The 23454-nt window shown below is 37.9% G+C and overlaps 1 long non-coding RNA gene across 1 annotated transcript; it reads left to right on the forward strand.

Annotated features, from left to right (window-relative positions):
* The first annotated feature begins 18465 nt into the window (after positions 1 to 18465).
* On the forward strand, positions 18466 to 20849 carry LOC128133919 (uncharacterized). Its single transcript, XR_008232231.1, has 2 exons — positions 18466 to 18937; positions 20517 to 20849. It is a non-coding gene; the product is annotated as an uncharacterized LOC128133919 (long non-coding RNA).
* The last annotated feature ends 2605 nt before the right edge of the window (positions 20850 to 23454 follow it).

Consider the following 23454-nt stretch of genomic DNA (forward strand, 5'->3'; position numbering starts at 1 on the left):
CTCCAAACATTCCAGAAAGCTCATCTATCGAGGGGGAGCAAGCTGATATGACGCTCGACTACGAAAGCCAATCCGAGCCAAAAGAAATGATCAACGCTGAACTAGACCCCACCTTTGATCCAAACTACCCTCCTCTTGTCAAATGGACCAGAGATCATCCTATCTCTCAAGTGGTTGGTGATGTCTCTGAAAAGGTCCTGACCCGATCACAACTCAAGGCAAAACAGACATCCTTATTTTCCAAGGTTGAGTTTTGTATGTTTAACTCACTCGTATCAAAAGTTGAACCGAAGACAGTTAACACTGCTCTCGATCACTCCGATTGGGTTCAAGCAATGCAAGACGAACTGAACGAATTTGAAAGGAATAAAGTCTGGCGCCTCATTCCAACTCCTCCAGATGCCTCGGTTGTTGGTCTCAAATGGGTCTTTAGGAATAAAATGGACAAGGAAGGGAATGTTATAAGGAACAAAGCTCGTCTGGTGGTAAAGGGATATTGTCAGGAGGAAGGGATTGATTATGAAGAGACTTTCGCTCCTGTAGCTAGGCTGGAATCTGTAAGAATATTTCTTGCTTACGCTGCCCACAAAAACTTTGAAGTTTTCCATATGGACGTCAAGTGTGCATTTCTTAATGGAGAACTCGAAGTGTTCGAAGAAACCGTGTATGTGGAGCAACCTCCTGGGTTCGTGAACGAAAAATATCCAAATCATTGCTACATTCTGGATAAAGCTGTGTATGGTCTCAAACAAGCTCCGAGAGCCTGGTATGAAACGCTAACTAAATTCTTAAAGATGTCTAAATTCAAACAAGGTTCGGTTGACCCAACCTTCTTTCGCAAAAAGGAAGGTAACCACCTTATGATAGTTCAAATTTATGTCGATGACATCATCTTTGGCTCAACGAATCCCAGCCTAACAACTGAATTCAGAAAGCTGATGGAGACTAAATTTGAAATGAGCTCAATGGGTCCTATTAACTTTTTCCTTGGTTTAAATATTAGACAGGGACCCGAAGGCATCTTTATCAATCAGGAAGCTTACACGAATACTCTCCTAGTAAAGTTTGGTATGATGGGAGACTCCAAAGTCAAAGTCCCAATGGCATTCGGCACCAAGCTAACTCCATCCCTAGACAAACTGGCTGTTGATATCACGCTCTATCGTCAAATGATAGGCTCACTAATGTATCTTACTGCTAGCAGGCCTGATATCATGTTCTCTATATGTTACTGTGCTAGATTTCAGGCAAACCCACGTGAACCTCACATGCTTGCAGTGAAGAACATTCTACGCTATCTCAAGCGAACTGCCTCCTTAGGTCTTTGGTATCCTTCCAACTCAGGCTTTTTCGTTCAAGCCTATTCAGATGCAGACCTTGGAGGATGTGGACTCGACAGAAAAAGCACCACTGGCGGCTGTCAATTCCTTGACGGGAAGTTGGTTAGCTGGCAATCCAAGAAACAAACGTGCGTGTCGTTGTCTACCGCCGAAGCGGAATACATAGCTGCTGCATCCTGCACCTCTCAAGTGCTTTGGATCCAGAGTCAACTTCGAGACTATGGACTCAATATGAAGAAGATCCCACTATATTGTGACTCTGAAAGTGCAATTAGGATCTGTCATAACCCAGTGCAACACTCTAAAACCAAACACATAGCACTGAGGTATCACTTCATCAAAGATCACGTGGAAGATGGAAACGTCGAAGTTCACTTCGTAAGAACCACTGATCAACTGGCTGACGTCTTTACCAAAGCTCTTCCTCAAGCGTCATTCAACAGAATATTGCAAGGGCTAGGTATGATGGAATCAGAGTCAGTACCTCAAACTACCTCTCAACCTCAAACGTAAGAAGCAAAATTGATCGAACGTTCAGGTTCGGTTAAATCATCTGACTCGCTCATCACCACAAAGGTAGTTTTCTTGGTTGTATATTTCTTGTACAAAGTTGTTTATCTTTTTGTTAAAAGTATTTTCTGGTTGCATGTCTAATTTCCTTGGTTTTCTAAAATTTTCCAAAACCGAAACCTACCGAAGGTTCGGGTTCGGTTTCTCAAAATTTTCCAAAACCGAAACCAACCGAAGGTTCGGGTTCGATTTTTCAAAATTTTCTTGAACCGAAACCAATCGAACGCTCGGGTTCGGTTTTTCAAAATTTCCTTGAACCGAAACCAACCGAACGCTCGGGTTCGGTTTTTCAAAATTTTCTTGAACCGAAACCAACCGAACACTCGGGTTCGGTTTTTCAACTTTTTCCCAACCGAAACCAGCCGAACGTTCGGGTTCGGTTACCAAATTTTTCAAAAGTTTTTTTTTTCTCTTTCTAAGTCTATTTTTTTCTTGCTTATTTTTTTATTTTATTATTTTATTTTATTTTTATTTTTTCTCTATTTCAAAAACTCCAAAAATATTTTTCTCTTTTAATTTTGTTTGTGTGTGTGTTCGTTTATGGGGATATAATTGTTGGATTACTTAAGTGTCCCTAGAAGCATGCTGCTGTATGTGTCCCAAACCTCATAAGATTTTGAATAATAGCCTTCATGACCTGGTATAAACAAACCTTGTCTTCCCAATAAGGCTACTACATTTATTCTAATCGTGAGCTACCTCACTCTCTTCTCACATGAGTTAAGAGTTTTTCTGCTTGGTCCTTATTTTCGCAGCAGAGGTACTTTAATTTCTTACACCATCTCCATTACATTTCTCCATTACATTCGTTTCATCAACGTAACCCTTGAGACTCTCAGAAATTACCACTGAGGTTTATGGTTACACAACTTCTGTGTTTATGATCTTAGTTTCATGCCACTACGAGCTGAGTGAAACCCCAAATTCAACACCTAATCTGAATTGACGGTGAACAATTAATTTGCTCAAGTATTCACCAAAAGAATTGACGGATGTACCTAGCTGAAATCTCAAATTTTATTTTGTGTGATTCCTATGAAATTGTTAAACACCATAACATTTCTTCCCTTGGGATCCAACTTTAATTTTTTTTTGAGATTTTATATTTTCCAAGCTATTTAAAATTAATTCCTACCTACTTGTTCAACAGACTACACCGGTCTCACAAGTACTTTGTTCACTTTCTTTCTTATTTCAAGATTAGAATTGCTGAATCAAAGCGAAAGCCACCCTTACTTAGCCTAATTAAAAGAAGCCTTTCAACATTTATTAATAAATGTTTGATCGTCATTCAACGGGAATCCACATAAACACTTTAAGGTCTCTCTTGATCTTGAAGGAAGAGATTCGTGCCCGGGATCACTTGTTTCGTGTCATTATTGACATCACATTTATTCCTAAAAAGAGTTGCTTTATTCCTTTTTTTTTACACTCTTAGCACGAAAATCTTTGATTTTCCAAAATTCTGTTACTAATTATTACAGGTTGTATTATTGCTTTGGTGGTTAATTATCAAGCTGTGGTCAAAAATCATCCACGTGGGCAATTTATTCAAAAGATGCGATTGAAAAGATAAGACGAAGGGTTGCTGACTCAGGCGGGAAATAAAAGGATTGAATTTCAACCAGTGGTAAAAAGGGGCGCGTGTGAATTTGAAACGCCCACTCTTTTACTGACATAATGGACGCGTGTGCGAATTTCAAGCGATTCCTCTCTGGCACTTAAAGGCGCGTGAGGATTTGAAACGGTTTGTTCTGAAACGGCGCTTGTTGGGCGGCGTGATCCTAGGAATCTAACACTCTCTCTCCTACGTGATCATCGCATAGAAGATTTGAAACGATTTTTCTCTCTCCTTTCACCCGCTATAAAAGGCAGTCAATACTTCCATTTACCTTTTTACTACATCCGGATTTTCTAGAGAGCAAAAATTCCCAAAAGCTTTATTGATCATCTTCTTCTTTCAACCTTCAACAATGGCGGAATCATCCTCAGTCCATGCTACCTCACACATCCTACCCATTCGTCCTCACCAATGCTTGGTGATCGACTTAAACCCTCTGGCGTACGACTCTTATATGTCGCCGATCATCGAGTGCCTGAAGTACTCACAAATCGCTCCAGCTCTCTCCAGGATTGAGTCTGTGCCCATGGCGATTCTCTCACAGGTGTATGCGACTGCCTATTACGAAAAGCAGTCGAGCGGGTGTTCTTCAAGGTTGCTGATCACAAGACCTCCATTTCTCGACAACGTTTCTGCACACTGCTAGGGTTGGCTACTGACCCATCGAGAATTAATCCGGAGACGATTCCAGTTGGGCATTTGTACAGCATGTTCTATAATATGGGGTACACGGAGGTCCTCACCTCCGTTGCGAAGTTCAAGAAATCCTGCTTGCCGCCACAGTGGAACGGCATGTTTACAGTCCTCTTCAAGGGCTTATCTGAACGGAGCTCAGGATCCGACGGTTCTAGTCGACTATTCTTGTCGATTATGTACGCTATCTACAACGGAGTCAACCTAGACTTTGGATTGGTCCTCTGGCAACAGCTCATCCAGAGCCTTTCTTCTTCATCATGACATTCTGAGGTGTCGTTTGCCCGGTTCTGGATTCTTATCACCAAATGGGCGATGGATAAGCTTGATGTCCCAACTGCTGCTGGTGCATCGATGTCTTCGATCGGTACGTTTCATACCACGAAGATCATCGTCTCTGATGCATCTAAATTTTCGTTCATTGGCTCTATTCCGGAGACAATGTATGGCGATGTTCCCTCTGACAGCAGGCTCATCCGGACGATTAAGGAGTTAAGGGCAACTGGACCTAGGGAACTTATACCGGAAATGCTAAAGTCCATCCACGATGCTGACAAACCGGTTAACAGGGGCAAAAAGGCGGAAAAAGGGAAGCAAGTGACCAAAGCTCCTAAAGGTCCTTCTCCCATGAAGAGGAAACAAACAAAACCTGCACAGTCACCGCAGCTGAAGAGAAGGAAGACTCAACCGAAGCGAAAACTTCTCATCCCTTCCTCTTCGAGTGACTCAGATGGCGAGCGTTCGGGTTCGGACGGCTCTCAAAGAGGCGAAACCACTCAAAGAGGCAACACCCCACCCCGATCACCTACCCCAGACATGGAAATTCATGTCTCGCCAGTTCCTTCACCTCCTAAAACCATCCCTACTTCCATTCCCACCATAACCCCCACTACCACCATTCCTCAAACCTCTTTCCCTATACCACCACCCATTTTCACAGATACAACTACAACCACTACAAAGGTTACAACCAACGTATCTGATACGGGGGTTCATACCAGTGCAACCGAAACACCACCCGTAACCGAACCACCTCAAACCGAAACCCAGCATACAACCGAACCTACCCACACTCAACCACCACCCGAAACTACCCCCACAACCACTCAACCTGAACCTACCCAAACCACCACACCCCCAGCTTCACCACCCCCACCATCTCCAGATCATGCCTCTGATGGAGATAACCCGTTCCTTGGCAGTGATAACATGACCTTCGATTCGGTCTACTTTAGTCCGTTTCAGGTTCAAAGTGACGAAGAGGATGATGCTCCAGTAACAAAGAAACTTCTAATGGAGCTAAACGAGAAGGTTGATTTGCTTCTTGCGTCATCCACAAACACTCAATCCTCTCTCTCTGAAGCCACTCTTCAGAAGATTGTTGATGCCTTCTCCAGGGCTCAGCATGATTCTGTAGCTTCAGCCACAGCCGCCATAGACGCCTCCACAAAAGCATGTGAGGCAGCGACCGCAAAAGTCGATAAACTATTCTCAGACGCCTCTTCCCTGTTGAAGTCCTTACAGGAGAGCGCTGATGCCACCAAGACAACTTTGGAACCAATCGTTCAGCAATTGGCCAAGTTCGTCTCAACGGAGTTAAAGTCATTCGCTACTCTTCGCCAATCCATCAGCGATGACAACTCGGCCCTTCGTGCCTCCATTGACGAGCGCCTCGCTAAGCTACAGGAGGATCTCGCAGCTGAAAACTCATTAATGGACGTTCTGGCAAGCAAAACCACCGCCCTCAAGGTCAAGAGCACTCAACTTTCAAACTCACAGCAACAGCTTGAAGCTCTTCGATCCGAACGGGAGGTCATAAAAACTTGTTCGGATGTACACGCTGCCCTATCTAACATCCTGGAAGCACACGATCCGATTCTCAATCATTCGGTGAGGCGAACCCTTGCTGAAAAACTTGCTCCTGCCATGGACCTTCTCAGCAAAGTTGAAGGCTTACCTAGTTTCGTGTCCGATCCGAAACAAGGGGGAGAAGTGAAGTCCGGATCGAAACCACCTCCTTCCTCCAAAGCTACTCACACAACCGAACCACCTCCGACTGGTCAAGCTTCGGGTTCGGGTGTGAAGGATAAAGGGAAGAACATAGCTGAGGAAGAAGATGAAGATGAAGATGATCAAACCATTGCGGACATGTTGAAACGTAAAAACAGTCGCAATGTTGATGATGATATCAATCGTGTGGCGCGAGAGGCTGAAGAAGCCGAACGCAAGAAGAAAGAAGCCCACGATCTCCTTGAGAGCAGGAAGACTCTCTTCCCTGCCTGGACTCAGGAGCGAATGATTAAGGAGGCCATTGATACTCCTAGCATCCTATGGCTCGAGCCGGTGATCTCCTTCGACTGCTATAATTCTGTTGATTCGCAGTTCGACATGCCGTTGACTCGAAAGGCGTTTATCTTCCACGCCTTCTCCAATATTTTTGAAGTCCCTCATCCTGACCCTGAGGTTGATTGGGAGTTGATCGAATTCTATCTGAAGGCTGCTCGTCCTCAGTATCAAACATGGAGCGCCCAGAATATAGTGAATGTTCGGGTATTGAAGCCTTATGCCGAAGGAAGATTCATCAATGTTCGGTTCAAGGTGATTCGAGGGTCTGCAAGAACTTAACATCTTATATCCCTGGCAGATCTACCGAACCTAAATCCTCATGATTGGATTGTTTTGCATAATATTCTTTTGACTGATGAAGCCGAATATGGTCCAATTATAGACCATCTCAAAAGGATGTTAGTCTGTTACATCATGGAGGTTGCCCTAATGGATCAGGAGGTTGCCACAGTCTTCAAGAAGAAACCGAAGATAGCTCCTGTGGGATCGGCCAGTGATCTCAATCAAATGCAAATGGGCAAGATCGACCCGAGACGCAATTCGGTTATGTTCACTAGAGCGGAAGGACAGAAATGTCTCTTTGCTTTAGCTGACAAACATCTTTACACCACTGCTTGTCTAGAGCACGTGTTATCGATCATCCGAAGGTGTAAAGAGAATGCAGCAGATGATGTCAAGTACTTCAATGACATGATCCAATGGTACATCAGGTTTAGACAGACGATACTTGCTCTCATCTCGCGTCTGTTTAACACTGTGAAGAAGAAGGTACCTGCCTCCGCTGCTGGCCCAAGTAACAAGTAAAGATCTCGCTCCAATTGACGCAAAGGGGGAGATTCTTGGGTTGAAGATTCGTTTGAAGATTGCGTCATTGGGCTCGGCTGTTAGTCCATTTATTTTGTACTCCGGTTTTGGGCCTGTCCAACCGTGAGCTTGCTAGGTTTATTATACAAGTATATGCTTGCATGCATATTAGGTATCGATCAAGAGAATAACGATTATTACGATAGTATTGAAGATTTCTTTTATCGATCTTGTAAACCTCCAACCCTCTACAGTTGATGTTCTTGATCGAGCTCTTCTGAGGGTTATTTTATAATCATTCGACAGGTTTGATTCATTCTTGACTTGTTCTTTATTTTCGTGTTCTTGCTGTTTAATCATTAATTACCTGTTTGAGATCTAATCGATCTTCAAGATTAAGTTTTAATCTCATCAATATCATTTTTACACGTTTTGAAATCATTCACGCATATACCTATGGATCATCACACCTATTGCATAAACAATTGTCGTTTCTGAAAATATAGGATTTTCTGGGTTTTACAAATGATACAAACTAGTCTTATATCAAACATACTTATGAACTCACCAACAATATATATGTTGCCGTTTTCAAAACAACTTGTATTCTCAGGTAACAAATAAGCTAAAGAAAGTTACCAAATGTGTTAGGATGTTATGTTTTGTGACTCTCAAACAATCTATGCTATAGATATGTAATGTTTAAACAATGTACTTGATGTGAACAATGACAGTTGTACTATGTAATGTTGGTGATGGAGTTCAAGGCGGAACTCGGTGTAATGTTTAGACAATGTACTTGACATGTAATTCTTAAACAATGTACTTGATGTGACTCTCAAACAATTTATGCTATAGATATGTAATGTTTAAACAATGGGTTTTATACAAAAAATCCTATGTGTGCATGCAACCCTAGAGTTGGATCTATGTTTTCACTATTAGTTATACAACTTTATGAACACAAAAAGAAACCTGGCATGCTACTATTATTTTCAAAAGTCATATATAAAAATAGAATACATACCTTTTGTTGTTATATAGCAATAACAACTAGTTCCTTGAATTTCCTTAGCTCTTGAAAGCAAGTACCACAAGTGTAGTACCTCTAATGGCTCACAAACACACTAGGTGAAAGGATGAATATGGGAGAGAGGAGAGAGGGGTATCTTGCCCTAGATTTCGTCCCTTTTAGGGTTTCCCAAGGCTTGTACAAAATCTTAGTGCCTTAGGGTGTTATTTATACTTAAGGCTAACTAGGGTTTCAAGGTGTAAACCCTAATCCCTTAGCTTAGGGCCTAAGCAAGTCCATGGACTGCTTTCCTTAAGCCCTTGGACGAAAACTCCTAGATCCTTCTAGGATTTTCGTTCAAGCCTTAATAAAGGTGATCCAATGGCCCAAAGCCTCAACTATTGAATAATTACAAAATAGCCCCTGCACTTTTAGTTAGTTCCTTTAATCCCAAAATTAATTCCAAATTAATTTCTGTTTAAATACTAATTAGTAATATGATTCCAAATTAATATATTATTCATATAATATATTAACAAATCATATTTATACCCTAATTTATTATTCTTAACAATAAACCGGCCTCTCTCCTCAACAATCATCCTGTCTAGTCACCAATGTGAAGGCAACCCAAAAGGACCATGCACAATCGGGTCAAGTACATACGAAAATAGTTATGGACTTAGATACTAATCCAACAGTCTCCCACTTTGATAAGTCTAATAACTATTTTGCGTATGAATTCAGATCCTGATTAGCAATCGTAGCTTTCAAAAGCCGCTATCAACTCTAATCTTATCAGAAGCGTGTCCTTTAGATAAGGGATCATATATTCCTCCATTCTTGATATCGCATAGACATGAGACATGGATTGAAATCATTCTCTCAGTCTATGTGTTGTTTCCCGATATTCGATTTATAACGACTGACAACAGACTACAATTGAACACATCAAATTAGTCCCGACTTGGCCAAGCACTTAGGGTGTCATCACTAAATCATCGAGGGGCCCACAAATATCGCTTTCATCCTACTTTGGATAAAAGGAACGGATAAAATTTGATTCAATGCTTGCTTGCAGACACTTACCGAATCACACACAACAATTGTTTTATAACACCAAGTTACCTGTGCGTTTACATATTATCAATGTGTAACCGACTCGCAAGATACAACTCACACATCTCGGTTTCAAGAATATAAGATGTTATCGTCTCACCAATCACTCATGATACAATTCATGAAGTGATCCAAGTGAGCGTGGGTTTAATCCAATGATTAAATCATATTCATAAGAACTCATGAACGTTGCAACAAACATTTGCTTATATCTAATACACATTAGACAATCCAAACACCAATTCACGATAGTCTTCATTCATACCTACTTCCAACATATGAACGACTGTGGTCCGTTCGAATACTTTGATTATTCTGAAATATTTAATTATTCAGGAAGTCAAAACATGCAAAGTGAAACACAAGAATAATACTACTCCCATATGGCCCCAAACTCTGGGTATAAATAAAACATTTTATTTAATCACCATATTGATTACTTATTATTTGTTGTTTCGGGTAATCAACTTCTTCCTTGAATTATTACTACACATGTCCCATGCTCTCAGCATGCACACAATGTTTACTTATGGTCCTTACTTTGTGAAACATATCAAATGAACACATTTCCAATCATACTCATTTCACAACTCCCAATCCTTATCACAAGTGTAAGAATATCAAATTCTTGCCACTTATAGAATATGCTAGATTTTAACATTTTATGCAATGATCCTTTCGTAAAGTCATAGCTCAAAATCATCAAGACTTGGCCAATCTCTATCAGAAACAATTCTATAGATATGATGTCTCTCAGTCAAAGTACATTCCTTTGAACATCCTTTCTGCATAAAGGTTTCTAATCTAGACATAGATTCTCAATAATCAACTCCCAATATGGATACATTCCCATATTTGCCATATGACAACTCATTCTTAATAGAATATTATCTATTCATAATAATGTCGATATTGTCCATCCAATACCATACTTCCAACTACTCACAAGCGACCAATCCTCAGCGAGCTTTGGATCGTCCTTTGATAGTTGTTTAATTATCTTAGTCAAAACTGATTCTTGTCCTTTTTCCCTCTTAATGCGCTAGACATTTGGAAAATTTTAGAATGGTCAAATATTATAGCATTTGCAATCGATCCGATACCCGAAGCGTATGCCACACGATGCATAATGTCTTACATAAAGATACGATACTTTATCAATCTTCTGCCATAATATCTTATGTGTCATGTTCTTATAATTCGAATTACGAAGAGGGATGCCATAATCATAATCGAAATTTTGAGAACGCACTATGTATCCTTGACTAAATTTGTTAACATTCCACAACCTAAGCCTTTAGATTTGAAATGAAGCATAATATTCTCTCCCTTAATTATAGCAAAACAACTTTTCAACCCTTACGACTTTGCAAAGTATAACTCTTGTTTTCTATAATTAATATTGCTAACTTGCAATACTTGCCATAATAATCATACAAGCATAAAATTTATGCTCCCACTATCATGATGATTATTATCATATAAGCATAAGACTTATGCTCCCACTAGCTTTGACATGTATTCAGAAAACAACTTAACTTCCAAATAACAATACCTATTGAATTTCTTAAGTTCATATTTCTAATACCTAATGCTTTGATAATCCTTTATCTAAGCTTCTCAAACTTATACACCTTTTCCTTAGATAGCTAATATGTGTGTCTAAACAATTCAGACTAATTTCCAAATCTCACAATTCGAATCATGGAAAGGGATACCGTAACCATAATCGAATTCGAGAATACAATTTTCACAATCACTATCTTCTTAAAATCTCTCTTAGTGAAAGCATTTCCTCACAGTCATTTTCATGAAGGAGGGAATCTTATGACACTTAGATTTCAATGGCGTATGTGTTCCTATCCATGTGAATTTGTCAAAACCAAAGTTTGGGACAAATCCAAACTTATATGGACTGAACTTTCTCAATCTTGATTTCTTGCCTTATGGTAACACGAGTGCCCACCATGTCTTCCAAGTAGTTAAGCAGCTCATCCTTTGCTATCAATGTACTTTTCATTGATCAAGATCCTTGCCTTTTACGCGTTCAAATGAGAACTCATAGAACTCACATGCATAATTAACTCAATTGGAACGGCATAGAAACAAGATAGTGTCAACACGATAGGTTGTGAACCTCAAGTCGTGTGCTAGTGATGATCGGTAAGGTTTATTCTTGATTAGTTCTTAAACTTTTCAAGACCATTAAGACTCCCACTGACTCCTTGACGTATAAGATTCCCTTGTCAATAAACATTTCTCGACAAACAAATATTCAAGAGTTAGTGTAGCTTTTATCAAGACAAAACACTTCACAAAATTGGTCCTAGTTTGTCTTTGTCTTATCCAAGACATCACAACTTTCCACATTTGATGAATGTTATAATCCTTCTTAATACTTGTCACTCAATGTCACAATCTTAACTCTAAGACTTGATTTTTGGAACGAAGTATGATTGACTTCTTGATTTAACCATTTCTTCAATTCTTGATTCCTCTTCTCAGACATACAATTGTACTAAGATTCATTAAGAGGATCAATTGAGATATGGTTCTTAATCATTAAGACCTATCATAAAACATAATAAAAGGTACTCTCCCTTCTTCTTAGAATAGAGAAACTTTTATCTTTCTGCCTACTTGATTCTTCTTATCCGTTATGCTATTGATTGAAACTCTTTCAATCAACTCAAAATTACACTTAATCTTATAAGTATAATCATATTTACTAAACCTTTAGTAAATCATGACGAATATCTTTGTCACTCTTGTGGTGGACTTGATCAACACACAACTTTGTGTACTTGATCTATTAGTCCTTCACTTGACATTTTGTCAACGAATTAGTCTAATTTCCAAATATAACATTTCTCGTTCATCATGCAACCAAGTTGCATGATTCCAAGTCTCTGTCCAATTGAAACTTGGGCGATGAGAAACTCTCCCTATTTGGTAAATTCTTTACATTTCCACAAATATCATAATTCATTATTGCTAATAACTAAAACATTCAAATATCAATTTTTCATACACGCCATTGGAAGGATAAATAATATAAAATCAAAATTTATTTTATTGCAGAAAAATTTGTCCTTACAATGCAATTGAATTGAAAACTATGTTAATACATATTTCATAACAATCTATTCTAACTCCAAGTAGTAGCTCAAAATTCTAATCTTCAAGCAATGCGATCGAAATCCATTTCTTCAAGATTAGACTCAGCTCACTTCATCCCTTAAGCTTCCTCTCTTTTCTTCGATCCTATAAAACATTAAAATGTAATCTTATTACATCATGTATTAAGAATCTAGAATAGGAACTTAAAAGAGTTAGTTAATGGATTTTACCTGAAGTAGAGCCATTCATCTTGACTCTCCCATCTCTTAGATTTCTCAGGTAGTTAGGGCAGCTTCGTCTCCAATGCCCCTTCTCTTGGCAATAAAAGCAAATGGACTCCTTTGGCACAACACATCAGACAATCATAGACTTAGTTCTTTCTAGACTTCCGATGTTGCCGGTGCCCATTGCAGTTTGGGAGTTTAACTCACCAGACAAATTTTCTTGACCAACACACCAAATCATTGCTGATTCAGCAGCTATAAGCAAATAGGTGAGATCAATCAGGGTCATGTCGTGATGCATCATATATTACTCTCTAACGAACTCACTATATGATTCAGGAAGTGATTGAAGAACCCAATCAACAGCCAACTCACCTGAAATCTCGACACCCAACATCCTTAACCTATCGATATGTGACTTCATCTCTAAGACGTGTGCCTTCATCTCTAAGACGTGTGCAGACACAGGTTTCCCATCTTCATGTTTACTTGCCAAAAGGGCTTGAGTGAGTTTGAACTTTTCAAGGCTTCGAACTTGTGGGTTAGGGATAATAATTGGAGGAGGTGGAGGAATTGAAGCATGATCTCTTGTTCCTTAATCATATCGTAGAATATCATCTTCATGTGGAAAGCTTGTTCCACGGGATTTGGGAAGATCATAGTTGTCATACTTTGACATCTACAAAACGGGAGAAAATTTAAGTTAAGTTGATTCGAATCCTTTATGTGACACCCAAATGAAACATCAAGGCTAGGATCCAACACAATACTCTACAACCTAAAAGAGGGATGTCGTAATCTAGTTGCAGAATATTTGAAGGTAGGTAAATGACGATTTACTAATTTCCACCAGGAAAAACGAAATGGAAACTTAAGTTTTAAATGTATTGAAAACTCCTAGATCTTTTGAGATTCATTGAACTTTTCAATGACATGTTTAAATCTCGACATGCCCCTCGATTTTTGACTGGGATGCCGAGGATCACAAAACAGGGTGTGAATAACCATGCAAACTTACATGGTGCCCCCAATGTTATAATCACCTATTCGATGTGCCGGTTAACCACACATGCTCCACCGAACTATGAAAAACATTGATTCACGCTTTGATACCTTTGCTTAGAACTATTTAGTGTGCCAGTTAACCACACGCGCTCCACTAACGTCTTCGCAAGGGCACAAAGTGTAATTTCATGGAATTGCATCAATTCACTTTTGCCTAAAGTAACTAAGATTGAGAATTTTGTAGAAACATTTAGTTACTTTATACTTCATTATACCTTTAATCGAAAGGGTTTGCCATATCCTACCCTTTCGGCTAACGACCATCCACCAACCAAGGAAGTGGTGGGTGAGAGTGGACACCCATTAAACGACCATTTTATAGGCCATAACCTTATACCCCCTTATAGATCGGCTTCGTGAATGAGGCCTACTAACAGTAAGACTAGCATTTAATTTATATATATATATATATATATATATATATATATATATATATATATATATATAATATTAGACTCTTAATGTTATACATAGTATAAGGTGTATTTTACACTTTTAAAAATACTAGGTGGTTTAATTTTATAAATTACACTTTTAATTTAATTAATTATATACCATATCATTATGGATTTATTAACTCTCTTTTAATTATACACTTAATTAATTTAATAAAACCATAAGGGTATAATTTGAACTTTTCAAAATTAGGGTTTTAGAATTTAGACTTTTTCAAAATTAAACCTTATAATCAAAAAATTTAATTTCCAAAACTTGAGGCCAAGTTTTGAAACATTTCAAAACATAAGCAAGAACATTCTAGATCAAATTACAGATAATAATAATTAACCAATTAATTAGTAATTATCTAAATATGACCTAATTCAATTTCTTACAAGATAATCTATCAAATAATTCAAATAAATCAATTTTATCACATAAGGAAATGATTATCTAATTAATTTCACAATTATCTTTTATTTTGGTAAGGATATCTTTTAAATTAAACAATTAATTTAATCTAATCCCTTAAATCCCCTAGATTTCGAAATTATGGGATGGGATAAATCAAAATCTTTAATTACCAAATTTAAACATTTAAAGGAAAATTACAAGATATGGCATTATCCAAATCCCTAAAATTTAGGATCTAACCTTGGGAAGGAGGCAATTTCGAAATCCAAGGGTTGGATAACCCTATATTTCAAAATCTTGGAGGCTAAGGAAAGGGTTTAAAACCCTATGAAAAAATCGCCAACTAGGGTTTTGCAACCCTAATTGCAAAAATTACCAAGCCCTAGGGTTTACTAGCAATAAAACCTAATTTGTTAAGTTCATACATTAGAATAATGCTACTTGAAAACAAAAACCAATGGCTCTGATACCACTAATGGGTTTTATACAAACAATCCTATGTATGCATGCAACCTTAGAGTTGGATCTATGTTTTCACTATTAGTTATACAACTTTATAAACACAAAAAGAAACCTGGCATGCTACTATTATTTTTGAAATTAATATATAAAAATAGAATACATACCTTTTGTTGTTATATAGCAATAACAACTAGTTCCTTGAATTTCCATAGCTCTTGAAAGCAAGTACGACAAGTGTAGTACCTCTAATGGCTAACAAACACTCTAGGTGAAAGGATGAATATGGGAGAGAGGAGAGAAGGGTATCTTGCCCTAGATTTTGTCCCTTTTAGGGTTTCCCAAGGATTGGACGAAATCTTAGTGCCTTAGGGTGTTATTTATACTTAAGGCTAACTAGGGGTTCAAGGTGTAAACCCTAATCCCTTAGCTTAGGGCCTAACCAAGTCCATGGACTCCTTTCCTTAATCCCTTGGACGAATACTCCTAGATCCTTCTAGAATTTTCATTCAAGCCTTAATAAAGGAGATCCAATGGCCCAAAGCCTCAACTATTGAATAATTACAAAATAGCCCCTGCACTTTCAGTCAGTTCCTGTAATCCCAAAATTAATTTCTGATTAAATACTAATTAATAATATGATTCCAAATTAATATATTATTCATATAATATATTAAAAAAATCATATTTATACCCTAATTTATTATTCTTAACAATAAACCAGCCTCTCTCCTCAACAATCATCCTGTCTAGTCACCAGTGTGAAGGTAACCCAAAAGGACCATGCATAATCGGGTCAAGTACGTACCAAAATAGTTATGGACTTAGACACTAATCCAACAGTATATTCATTGTGATGATATTTCAATTTAAGTCACGCGAGCCCTCGGACGTTTCCGCCATCTGGTTCGGGGGTGTGACAATGAGAAAGATAATGCGCTGTAATAGACCTGTAGAGGAAGCAGTGAGGATAATGTCATCCACAAATAGAAGTAAGTATCCAACCTATAAAACCTTGCAAGAAATAAATAGAGAGGAATTACATTGGTTGTGAGAAAATCCCATCACAGTGATATGAGTAGCAAGTCACTAAAACCAGGCACGAGGTGCCTATTTCGTTCCATAAAATACTGCGATGTCATTTGCATACATGATCAGGATAGTTAAGATCTCGAAATCCAGGAGGCTGATGCATGTACACAGTTTCATCTAGATGACTATGTAAGAAAGTGTTCTCAACTTCTAACTGATGAATAGGACATTTCCTAGAAACATTAAGGATTAATATCCTGCGTATGGTTTCCAGTTTAACAACCGGACTAAACGTCTCATCACAGTCAATACCCCGTCGTTGGTTTTTGCCATTTGCAACTAAACACACTTTGTAGAACTCAAGAGACTCGTCCGCTTTATATTTCTTTCTAAATAACCACATAGAGTGAACACTATTAGCCCTCGAGGGTCTCGGAAACAAGAACCAAGTTCTGTTTTCAATAAGAGCATGGAATTCGTCTTTCATGGCAATGGTCCAATTTGGATCTTGAAGAGATTGGAGGTGTGACCGAGGGAGGGGGGATTCAGTCGACGTGTGGATATTTAGATGATTTATAAGTTTTGTTATACCAACACGGGATCGGGTGATCATAGGGTGGGGGAAAGAAGGATGAGTAAGAGGAGGAGTATGTGTAAACGAGGTGAGTGGCCATGTGAAGGGCATCCACCCAAAATGTGGGTGGGAGATAGGATTGAAAAATTAATGTACGAATTATGTTATTACTGGTTCGTATCATGCGTACCGGCTTTCCATTTTGTTGGGAAGTTCGAGGACAAGAAAAACGAAATATGATCCCGTTTTGGTCAAAGAGGTTATGGAATATATTGTTATCAAGTTCACCACCATGATCACATTGGAAATTTTGAATATCAGATTGAAATTAATTTTTGACAAAAGCACGAAAAGGTAAGAACTTGATAAAAACATCACTTTTCTTTCGCAACAGATACACCCAAAGAAGATGCGAGTAATGGTCCAAAATCAAGACATAATATGTAATGCGACTTGTGCTAAGAATTGGTAATTGCCATAGATCTGAAAGAACAATTTCAAAAGGATTAGAAACGGTAGAAATAGTACTATAGAAAGGTAATTGAATGTATTTGCCAAGTTGACAAGCTTGACAATTAACTGCTCTAAAATTTTATTACATGTAACAAAATGGCTAGAAATTAATTTATTGAAGACATGAGCGCAAGGGGACCGAGACATCGATGCCATAATGAAATGTTGGAAAGAAGAGTAACGGAAGTTTGAAGAGATGGAGGGGCAGGATAAAGATCACTGGAGCTGTCACATCTAAGCACGACCTAGAGAAGGCCCAAATCCTTCAAAGTAAAACCATAAAGGTCAAATTAAATGGACACAAGATTATCAATTGTAAAGCGATGTATAGAAATAAGATTTTTAATGATGTTGGGTGTAACAAGAACATTACGAAGATGTAAGGGTCGATGAGTGGAATCGATTTTGGAATAACTAGTGTTTGTGATGGGTATGGAGTGACCATTGCCAACAAAAACAATTTTTTCATGACTATTATTTTGAACTGAAAATAAGTTACCAATGTTGGATGCAAGGTGAGAGGTTGCTCCTGTATCCATATACCATGAAGCATCTAGCCATCATTTAGGGACATGGTGTTGTAAGCTTGAGCAAGGCCATTTGCTTGATCAAGTGCCAAAGGAGGGAACCATTATTGAGGAGTGACAAGACCTGCTGTGAGAATGGATGTGTGATATGCAGCAGCATGCGAAGATGGGGGTGGATAGGTTGATTGTTGCACTAATAGAGGTCCAAGAAGCCTAAGTGAAGGCTGTTAGGTTGGCTGTCTTCACTTTGGAGATGGGGCTGGTCCAACAGGCCTGTTTGTGGTCCATGGCGCTGAGTACATCCAAGGAAGAGGATCCCATGGTAGTGAACACGGCCAAGAAAAGTGTGTTGTGGAAGATTATTGATGTCGTCGCTGATCACCACTCCAGCCCCCACGATTTGTGTAACGACCCGAAAATCCTACCATAAACGATGTTAGCTTCCGTTACTCGAACAACGATTATTGTAAATGATTTTTAGTTTTTATGATAATAAGTTAAAATAAAGTGAGTAAAAATGATGTTAATTAATATCTAAGAGAACTAGTTAATATTTAAAAGAATCAAGCAATTATTAAGAGGTATATAATATAATTAAATTAATCATAGTTGGAGGGTTTAAGTTGATAATGTGGCAAACTATATAATTCTAATTATAAGTAAGGGTTAGAAATAATTCAAACAAAAATAGAAGGTTGATTATGATCAAAAGAGCATACATAGAGGGCTAAAGTTGTAACTTGTTCTTTAAAAGCCAAATACAAACGATGGAATCAATTAAAGCCTCGTAACCCCATGTCGTTTGTTTCCTTGGTCCTCGTAACCCCATTCGTTTGTTTCCTTTATCCATTTCTTTACGAGTCTTTATGGGTATTAAAAAAATGATCGGCAACTACTAGTTCATGGTGTATTCGATCGATCTCAATCCAAGAACAAAAAGAAAAAAAAGAAAAAGAAACCGAACCCTCTCTTGAAAGGGTGAGTGTGCGTCACAAGCAACAAGGAAGAAAAAAAAAACGATCGTGTGTTTAGGGAAGAAGGAGGCTGCGAATTTTGCCAAGGATTGGTAAATAAAAACATCTTTTAATCTTTTTGTGTGTTTGCATGTCAAATTCGGTATCAATAGGTGATTGTTGTTGATTCTCTTCTTAATTGGTGATTACAATCTCATCTCCTTATTCCTAGAAACTTTGAAGGTTCATATGGTTCAATTTCACTTTTATTGGGTGTTTATGATGACTCAATTGCTGTCAAAATTGCTTATGAACACTTTCATTAAGTTTATTGCTCAAGTTTATGTTTTGATCAAAGTTTTGGAGTCACAATTCTTCTTGTTGATTTCTAAACCTTATGTTAAATTCCACCGTGAATCAAATGGATATGTTTATGTGATTAAATCATGCTATTTCTGTTAAGAAGTTAATTTTTACCCTTATAGGTGTTCTTAGTGATGGCTTAATGCGTTAAGTGGTCAAAAAGCCTTTGAAATCCAAAGCTAGGAAATTCAGCAATAATTACCAATCTGTCCCTATATTGGAAAAATTGTAAAAAAAATCACCAGGAGTCGAATTGATGATCTGTAAACTCTCAAAGTTTCCATTTGAGTCTAGTTTATCCTTGAAATTTTCCAGAACCCGTTGTTGCTTGTAACTTAGGTGAAAATCGCCTTTTCCACTAGTTGGTCAGAATTTAGCTGCATTGATAGGCAGTTTTGTAAAAATCATATAAAATTGTAGAAAAATCGTTTGGACCTTCAAAAGTACATTCTGAAAAGATAAAAGTCTAAGCTTCTGGAATATGAAATAAAAACGGAATTTTAATTGTTAATTGATTTATGTGTTTGGCTTATAAATTTGTCATCTTTGGCATTATGGAACTCCAATAACCTTGCTATTTGAAATGTAATAGGGGCAAGGGTGATAGTTTAACCAATACAATATTTTAAGTGTGAGTTGGTCACCTTTTTGGCAAAGGTGAGTGTCACACCCCCAAACCTGAACGACGGAAACGTTCGGGGGCGGAGGACGTCATGTACAATATCATAACAATGGAATAGTAAAGAAAGTACACACCACCATAATATAAATATATTTGAAAAGTTTACATGATTGTATGTGTTACATGTTTGAATATCAAATACTATATGATGATCCAAAATATGTTACTAACGCCAGCGCGTTAGTCTTTAAAAGTAGTTGCTACCTGGTTTAGCGTTTTCCTGAGAATACAAGTTATTTCAAAGAAAAAGTGTCAACAATAAAGTTGTTGAGTTCATAAGTAGTGTTTTGAGAAAATTTATGTCATTCGAAAGTTCGTGTATGTTTTCCAGAAAATCCGATATTTTCTTATGAGTGTATGAAATGAGTATGAATGATTGTTGTATAAATTGTAAGTATTGGAACTAGGAAAATCCTATATTTTCCTAAAAGTGAAATGCCATCTCAAATGACCAAGACTGTAACCTGTAAGAAACTATGACATGCTCAAAAGATGATGTATAGTCTTATTGTAAAACAAAACTACAAAAAGATTGTGTTTGTATGTGAAAAGAACTGTATCTGTTACTTTTCTCGTGAAAACGTAATACCATAATAATTGTCTATACAATGAGTTTTTATAACCGTACTATCATAATTTGCCTGTAGCGACGTTCTTCAGGCGTCGAAACGAGATGACACTTGTCACCCCGAGGATTGTAGCTAGCAGCCAGGGCGCGAGATCATTAGTCCCGTATAGATCTATACACACTTGTCACGTTCTCCGGGCGGGAGATTCTGGTTATAAATAGGACTTTTAGTGGTACCTTAAAAGGTATATTGAAGATGAATGACTCACGGATCCTCAATTAAGTCACGTATTAGAATGAATATGTTTGTCTCTAAAATAATTACCCTTTTCTACAGTTTTGACAAGGCGTAATAATGATTTGTATGTTCTTGCATGTTTACGAATGTTATAGTAAAAATGGTTACCCTTGATATGATGCAAACATATAGATAAACTTATAGTATTTATAATGATGTTTCATTCCGAGAGGGTAAAGTAAGTTAAGATGTTTTGCATGTTAACAAATCCATATGATAGTTATTCAAACAATCTGAAAATGTATAACGAAATATAGACGTTTTCACACGAGGGTAACTATGTGTTTACTTGTATTCTCCCCCGTAATATGTTAAAAGCATTTAAAAAGTATTTAAAAATGTAGAAATGGGGGTATGAACTCACTTGATTGAAGTGGTGGCTTGAAGAAATTGAGACTAAAAATTAAGCAGAACTTCGACTACAAAAGCTGATTTCTCGGGAATTCTCGAGACCCTCGGGAGCGTAGAACTTTCGTCAAGGCTTGAATATGAAACCAGAATGTCGGGATAACCTCGCGAGGTTAGAAGTGCGAAAATCGGGAGCGTTAGTAGTGAATTAGCAACCTCTGTCCGTCACCCTTGCACCCTTTATATAGGGGCTGGAAAAGATGCGAACGCGGGGCGTTCCTGCTGGGTACAAGGGGCTTTTCCCCTATGCAGGGCGTTCCCCTGAACGCATCGCATTTCGAAGCCCAAGTACGTCATTACTTGCGAATCTCGGATGGGATGGCGAAGGGACATGTTTGTGAGCATGAACGTGGGGCGTTCCTTTAGGGAGCTCAGGGCGTTCCCTTTGGACCAGCCTCAGAATGTGCGCTGTTTTCTTGTAAAATCCGTAATTTTCGCATACGAGCTCCGATTTTGACATTCTTTATATCCACGCGTATCTAAGAAAACGCTCTACAACTCTCATTTAGACTTCGTCGGCTAATTTTGACTTTATTTTTAATAATATATTTTTAACAGGCCGGGACTGGAAAAGCCCGTTAAAAAGCCATAACTTCTTCATCCGACGTCCGTTTTTGTCTGTCTTTTTACTGTTGTATCACTATTGTTGAAACCTTTGACTCTCATTTAGACTGCGTTGGCCAAAAGTCGCTCGATCTCTATTTCGAGTTTTTAGCTATCTACCGCTATATCCGAAACTTCGAAAAATCATAACTTCCTCATACGAAGTCAGATTTGGGCGTTCTTTTTATGTATGTTCATGGTTTAGGGATATCTACGAGTTTCATTTAGATACCTAAGGCCAAAAAGTATTTTATCAAGATTTTGCATTTAAGGCTTAACGACGCTTTACCGGTATTGTTACGGATCTTCGATTGGTCATAACTTCTTCATTATAACTCGAATTTTATTGTTCTTTATATTTTTGGAGACCTTGATACGATATATATCACTTAGTATACTCAAACTGAGCTTTTTGAACATTTCATTTTAGTCGCTATTTTTTATTAATTCACAAAGATATTACAATAGTTGACTTCCAGTCATTACATTAACCTGAAATATCGGGTTGTTACAGTTAGTCAACTTGTCGTTTTAAAAGTACATTTCTAGGAGTATCCCATATCTTAGATGTATCGGGATGAACCTAGTTATCTAGGATGCATGTGACCTTTTGATGAGTGATTGTAATGCCAATCTTGTTGAAATGTTTTATATGTAATGATATCTAGGATGTTGCATGCTAGACTCTTCTTTGTTTGGTGTGAGATGTGATCTAGGGTCATGCTAGATTGAGTGAAGTGTATGAACATTATGTGAGCATGTTAATTCTTGTTTGAAAATATTTGTTTAAAATGTTTTAGGATAAGCATGCTAGTATTGTATCAACTTTATAGATGAGTTGTGTATGAAAGTAGTGTGGGATGTAAAATGTGATAACTTGATGAAATTATATGTTTGCATGAAAATAACCCTTAAAAAGGTAATATGTTAATAAAAGAAAATTCATAATATTTACATGATTACTTGAAAGGGTAAAAGTGCAACTCCTTATTTAATTAATTATTATTAAATCTAAAAGGGGAACACACTAGTTGGGCGAAGGGTAGTAACCTAGACATAGGTATGCACCCAATCCGGATATTATGATGACCCAGTGGGTTGAAAGATACCTATAGGATAAAGCACTTAATCCAACTGTGACGCCGACCAGTTTTTCTAGACAACCACTCATGACATGGTCTTGGTACACCTTGGTATACCTGGACTAGAGTGATGTTGGTCAAGCGGTGGGACCAGTGCAAACATCACGTGGGATTTGGGAGGTGTATATGTTGGTATTGACACCGCTTGTACCAATACTGAATGACAACACATGTACATGTATGTGCACAGTCAGAGTAGCGAACGCAGCACACTGGGAGCAATGATTACGGGTGAGAGTCGTGCCTCACTTACTGCATTGGGTCGTGCCAGTCACGTTAGTAGCGAACGAGGTCTTGCTTTGTAGGTTTTGCGGTGAATAAATAGACCCAAACTAAGAGGTAATACTTTAATAATTATAGGTGTGAGCGGTGAGTAATTATTAATGTAAGCGGAGAAACATAATATTATATAATAATATTTAAGCGGTGAATCGATAAGATTAAATTAGTTACAGCGTCGTTGAGGCGAGTAACTAATAAAACAAGCTCTAACTAAAGAACTAAAGTAAATTTAGCTAAACCTGTGTTTGTTATGTGGTGTGATGTTGCATGTCTTGCTAATGAGT

Source organism: Lactuca sativa, chromosome 4 (assembly GCF_002870075.4).
Source record: "Lactuca sativa cultivar Salinas chromosome 4, Lsat_Salinas_v11, whole genome shotgun sequence".
NCBI classification, from domain to species: Eukaryota; Viridiplantae; Streptophyta; class Magnoliopsida; order Asterales; family Asteraceae; genus Lactuca; species Lactuca sativa.